At 34.4% G+C, this 6,747-nt stretch overlaps 1 pseudogene; it reads left to right on the plus strand.

Annotated features, from left to right (window-relative positions):
* The first annotated feature begins 2,292 nt into the window (after positions 1-2,292).
* Positions 2,293-5,925, plus strand: LOC136230384 (GDP-mannose transporter GONST3-like; annotated as a pseudogene).
* Positions 5,926-6,747: the final 822 nt, after the last annotated feature.

Genomic DNA, 6,747 nt, shown 5'->3' on the forward strand with positions numbered 1-6,747 from the left:
GCAGGTTTTGATAATGACAGAAATGGTTTGAATTATTAAAGCTTATTAGGTGAAATAATGACAGAAAGGGTATGAATTAGTGAATTTTGAATTGGTTGAACTATGATGAGTAGGTTATGATTATGCAAAACTGACATAATTGGATATGGTAGATGGAGAATTTGCTATATTAACAGTATAATGTGGATACTTTTGGTGGTTGAGGTTGACAATTTCTTAAACATGTATAATCTCTTGTTTTGTTAATGATTTGTAATTTGTTATTTTTGTTCAGTTCAGCTTAGGGTGCGTTTGATTTGGGGGTTTCAGGAGGAAAGAGTAAGGGAATGGGGATGTTAACTAAAAGTGGGTAAATAGTGCATCAAAACTGAAAATAGTGCATCTTCTTCTCCTCCTCATATTTTTTGCACTGTCTCAACTCTCACTTGCAGTCCAACTCCTCATTTGGAAGCAGACAGACAGCAGACCATCTCTCTCGAGTCTCGACAATCTCATCCCTCTCTCTCTGCTGGGAATTGATAGTAGGTGGGCTGCCAAATCATATAAATCTAATTGAGGTTAGTTAATTTAATTGTTATGTTTTCAATTATAACTTTAGGATTTCTTGTTAAGAATTCTGCTTTCTCTTGGCTCCTCACGCCCTTTCTGTGCATGCAATTTTGAATGTAATGGTTGACTGGTTGAGATTTGAGAATGGGAATAGCTGGTTGAGTAGTTTTGATAACTTTGTTGGTTGAGAATAGCTTGTTAAATGAAAGAATCGGGTGTGAAGTAGTTGGTTGAATTTTCGATGAACTTTGTTATGCATTTGTTAATTAAGGCACTATAACTGTTAAAGTAATTGTCTAACTACTAGGAACAAGCATTGAATGAAGCTGTATTTCCAGCATCATTATTTAAATATGAATGAACTGCATTTTCAGCATTATTAGTTAAATATGATTGTATCGTAGAGGATTTTGCAAGTGTTGCATCAATTTCATATTATCATGCTTGCTGTGAATATGAAATAATTTGTGTCTAGCTAGGTAGTTCTTAGTTCTTTTCACTCACTGTTTTTGTATTGAGAGTCCGTGACAGAGTAGAATTAGATAATGGGAAATGAGTGATCTGATCAGTATATGAAGGAAACTGTTGGAAAGACCATATTTACTACTAAATTCAAAAAGAAATCCAAGTTATTTACAAGAGTGCTTATTGACAAGATGAATTTGCATGTCTTGGTGTTATAGAATATACCAGTTGTACATAGCAATTATAGGCCTAAAACAAGGTTTTTTTCCTTCTCTTGATCAACAATATTTGTATATCTACAGATGTAAATGGTCCAACTTGAGAGGGAGCGTTACGGAATATACCAGTTGTACATACCCGTTACATGTTATAGACCTAAATCAAGTTTCTTTCCTTTTCTAGATTAGCCATATATAGATGTAATTTCTCTTGAATAGATTTCAAATTATTCTCTCATTTCTCTGTTCACACTTGGTAACTGATTTAGACATTTACACATCATAATCATGCAAGCATCCTCTTATAATCACTTACTTACCTATTCATTTATATTATTGATTACAGATTTATTAATATATTATAGAGATAAGGTGCAAAAATACCCCTAACATAGACATCAAGGAGCAATATTACCCCTAATGTAAAAAATAGCACAATGAAGGGCCTAAGTTGACAAGTTGGGCCAATTTTGTACATTACTAACAGCTTTCTTTATGGGTAAATTACAACCATGGCCACTGAACTTTACCATTTTAACATTGTGGCCACTGAACTTCAATTCTTAACAGTATGGCCACCGAACTTTACACTTTTTAACACCGGTGGCCACTCAACACCTCAAAACAACCGTTTACGGCCTCAAAATAAAAAATTCGAAGAGTTAATGATATTCTAAGGAACTTTAATTCTTGAAAATTTTCGTCTTGAGGTCATTTAGGTGTTGTTTGGTTAGGAGAGAGAAAGTAAATTTTTAGAGACAGAAAGCTCCAAAAAATGTGATTTTGGAAAATAAAAAATGTGTTTTCATGGTAAATGTCGTTCTGAACAACTTTAATTCTTGAATATTTTCATTTTGAGGTCGTTAACGGTCATGTTGAGGAGTTAGTTAAAATTGAGTGGCCACCAATGTTAAAAAGTGTAAAGTTCAGTGGCCATAATGTTAAAATGGGAAAAGTTCAATGGCATGAGTGTAATTTACCCCTTTCTTTACACAGTTATAATTTTCGTTTTCCCATTCCATCCTTTTGCCATGTCATGGACCAAGCTCGTTCTCTTTTTTCTCTTTAACATTTTTGCATCGAGACAATCCATGAGATTAGAAACTTGGTCCATTTGATTGTGGCATCACATTAGATCTGGGACTAAAGAAGCTTAATTATAAATTTTCATCAGAAAATTGAAACCAAAAAAAAAGAAAAAATGCAAGAATCTCGAATAACAAAAACCATAACCCAATTCTCCCCAAATTCCACTTCAATCTCACTTTTATTTCTTCTACAGCTTCAATCTATCTAACCCTCAAACAAAAATTATGAAATCGGTGAAATCCCTTCTTTTTGTTTACTGCCTGGTGATTTTTCCTCTACTATCGTTCCTACTAATCAGAGATCCTCCATTCTCTTCAACAAGCTAGGTGCCAAATCCAAGCCAAATGTCAATCTCTCTACCTTCAATTAATTCCAAAAGTAAGTTGGAAATTGGACAGAAGCACTTAAAATTGAGTTGCATAATTCCTTTTTCTCAATTGCAGATTTATTTGAGATTCTTGCTTTTTTTTGTATCGAGATTCTCGCGATTTTCTTAAAAAAAAAAGTGATTCTTGTTATTTTTCTTCTTCAATAACGTGATACGTCAATGACATGGTAGGCAGATGAATTAAGAAAACGGAAAAGGTAACTGTGTAAAAACATCTGTTAATTATGTCCAAAATTGATCCAAGTTGTTAACCTTAAGCCCTTAATTGTGCTATTTTTCACGTTAGGGGTAATATTGCTCATTGCTGTCTAAGTTAGGGGCATTTATGCACCTTATTCCTATATTATAGAACTGAATGTCTTCAATTCGGTTGTCTTTCACTAATCGTCTTGGTCTGGTTTGTCTTCTTCAGTCTGTTCTGCTTTTGGTTTCTTCGTTTAGGTTGGGTTTTCGAACTGAACCAACAGATACTCACCCTTAACACATTGCTTGATCAGTTGTATAGTTTGCAAGTGACCTTGAAGAGGATTAGAATTTTTAGGATTGTTGTATGTGTAGTCTATGTAACATGGAAACGGAAACTGGGAAACCATACTTTCAAAAAATATATATATATATATATAGGAAGCCAAAACGTTGGGGAAATGTGTAAATAATAAAAATATATGGATATATCTATATATATTTCTAAAATTATAAGAATTTATGTTTAATTCATATACACACACATTTAAAAAACACTACATACAAGTCACATAATAGAGAGAAGCTTTGGGTGTTATGTGAGAATTGGCTTAGGAGTATCCTTTGTGATTGAATAGAATTTCAGAGCTTATGATATCAATCATCTGGAATGATATTTTATAGGTAAGAGATTGGATTTTTTACTTAGAGCGGGAGGTTATTGAATGTGAATTGATGTTGCATCTATTTTCAGCATTTAGGATTTAGTTGTGAGTAATAATAAATATGATTACTTTTCAACTTTCAAAAGAAAAGCATGTTTCAACAATGTAGACTGTAGCTCTGTTCTGTACATGAAGGAAGTTGTTGGAAACGAAATATTTACTATATTTACTTCTTAATTCGAAAAGAAATTGAAGTATATACACAAGAGTGCCTATTGAAAAGATGAGTTTGCATTTCTTGGTGTTATAGAACATACCGATTGTACATAGCTCTTACATAGCATTTATAGGCCTTCTTTCCTTTTCTTGATCGGTCATACTTGTATATGTACAAATGTAAATGCTCCAACTTGAGAAGAAACGTTACAGAATAAGCCAGTTGTACATAGTTGTCACATGCTACAGGCCTAAATAAAGTTTCTTTCCTTTTCTAGATTTGCCAAACTTGTATGTATGCAGATGTAGTTTCTCTTGAATAGATATCAAATTATTCTCTCATTTCTTTTCTATGTTCACACTTGTTAACCGAGTTAGACATAACCACAATCATGCAAACATCCTCTTATAATTATTAGCTATTGATTTAAATTATTGACTACACAATTGTTAATATATTGTAGAACTGAATGTCTTTTGTTAGGTTGTCTTACACTAATTGTTTTGGTCTTGTCTGTCTTCTTCAGGCTGTTCTGCTTTTGATTTCTTCGTTTAGATTTGGTTTTCGAACTGAACCAACCCATACTCACCCATAGAACATTGTTCTTTCAGTTGTATAGTTAACTACTGACCTTGAAGAGACTAAATATTTTTGGATTGTTCACGGGTCATATTAATTTGTATATGTGTAGTCTAATGCTTTATAAAGTTGCTATACTCTCTTTTCAACTAAACTGACTATGATTTTTCTCCCTGCCAGACCGATTCCTTTCCAAATGTCTGGTGATGTGGAAAATCCTAAAGTTGGCGAGAACCAGAAAGATTCAAGAGCTTCAAATCCTGCTAGTGAAATTCAGGCAACCTGGTATAGTTGCTTACTCCATCAAACTTCTGTTTATGGAGTAGCCGTTGGATATTGCATTTCAGCGTCTCTGCTTTCTATCATCAACAAATGGGCTGTTATGAAATTCCCCTATCCTGGAGCTCTAACTGCTCTACAGTATTTCACTAGTGCTGCAGGTGTGGCCTTATGCGGGTGTTTAAAAATTTTAGAGCATGATCGGCTTGACCCTCTAACCATGTGGCGGTTCCTACCTGCAGCCATCATTTTTTATCTCTCTCTCTTTACCAACAGCGAGCTCTTATTACATGCAAATGTTGATACATTCATTGTCTTCCGTTCTATAGTCCCTTTATTTGTCGCGGTTGGAGAAACCCTTTTCTTGCACCAGCCATGGCCTCTATTGAAGACATGGTTGTCACTCGCAACCATCTTTATCGGAAGTGTACTTTATGTTCTGACAGATTACCAATTCTCCATTGCAGCTTACAGCTGGGCTCTAGCTTATTTGATAAGCATGACTGTTGATTTCGTGTACATTAAGCATGTTGTTATGACCATAGGTTTAAATACTTGGGTCTTGTGTTGTACAACAATCTTGAGGCCCTCCTACTCTTTCCGTTCGAATTGCTTATAATGGGCGAACTCAACGTGAAATCTCTGATGAGTCAGATTGGCATTCTTTTGATGTAGTTTTGCCTGTTGGCTTATCATGCTTATTTGGTTTATCCATCTCTTTCTTTGGGTTTTCATGCCGGAAGGCGATTTCCGCAACAGGATTTACTGTTCTTGGAGTAGTGAATAAGCTTTTGACAGTGGTAATCAATTTGGTTGTCTGGGATAAGCATTCATCATTCGTTGGAACGGTCGGGCTTCTCATTTGTATGGCTGGTGGAATCATGTATCAGCAGTCCACAAATAAGCCTAAGCCTCCTGTGCCAGAAATAAAAGCAGTCGAAACCGAGGAAGAAGAGCAGAAGTTACTAGAAATGCACAGCAAGAATGAAAGCAGCAATGGGAAAGAAGCTACTGAATCTCATCCAGGAAAATAAAACTGGTTATAGGAGAATTTGATCATTCTGTCGTCCGGTCGTGTACCCCAGTAATGTTTGTGTAGATTCATTTAGACCTGGAAAAGAGGTGCTAGATTATAAAGTTCTATCATTTCAATTATTAATAGAATATATTTTTTGTCCATTAGATGGTTAATGTTCTTGCAGTCTGGAAAGTATCAAAGAAGTAGAGCCTTGCATATTGAGTATAGTACTTCTCTAGTTATTCAATTTGGTCTGTAATTGATTCAATTGTGCAAAAATTGTAAGCATTCTTTTTTATGATTCAATTATGCAAATTGTTAATGTTGTTTTTTGTTGTTTGCTTCTTATTTTGCTTTATATGCAAACAAGCATGCTTTTGTGTTTTCTTAGTAATAATAAACTTGCCATTTACTTGCAAATTCTGCTTCCTGTTATCGTCAAGCCCAACTCTATATTAAACGACGTCATTTCGGGTTTCCTCCATTCATTGCCAGAGACACTCCGCGAACGACTCCCAGATCCAGAGTCAGTTTCTTCTCTCCTTTTCTGTTCATTTTATTTTTCGGATGTTTATAAAGTCTGTACTTTTTATTGTTCTTTGATCCGTGTTCTGTTTGGTTGCTGGAAAAATGTGGGAAAGGTTTTTTTTTTTTTTTTTTTTTTTGAGTCCAGTGGTATAAAACCTCCATTCTCTGCGCTTACCATTTGTTGTTTACAGTTTTCAGTGTTGTGGTTTGAATTATTAAAGGTTATTTGGAGTTGTGTGTAGGTTTTGATAATTTGATTTAGGTGAATTAATGACAGAAAGGTTATGAATTAGTGAAGTTTGAATTGAACTATGGATGAGTAGGTTATGATTATGCAAAACTGACATAATTGGATATGGTCGATGGTGAATTTGCTATATTAACAGAAAGGTTATTTGGAGTTGTGTGTAGGTTTTGATAATTTGATTTAGGTGAATTAATGACAGAAAGGTTATGAATTAGTGAAGTTTGAATTGAACTATGGATGAGTAGGTTATGATTATGCAAAACTGACATAATTGGATATGGTTGATGGTGAATTTGCTATATTAACAGTATAATGTGGATAC

The sequence above is a fragment of the Euphorbia lathyris genome, chromosome 5, assembly GCF_963576675.1.
Source record: "Euphorbia lathyris chromosome 5, ddEupLath1.1, whole genome shotgun sequence".
Lineage (NCBI taxonomy): Eukaryota > Viridiplantae > Streptophyta > Magnoliopsida > Malpighiales > Euphorbiaceae > Euphorbia > Euphorbia lathyris.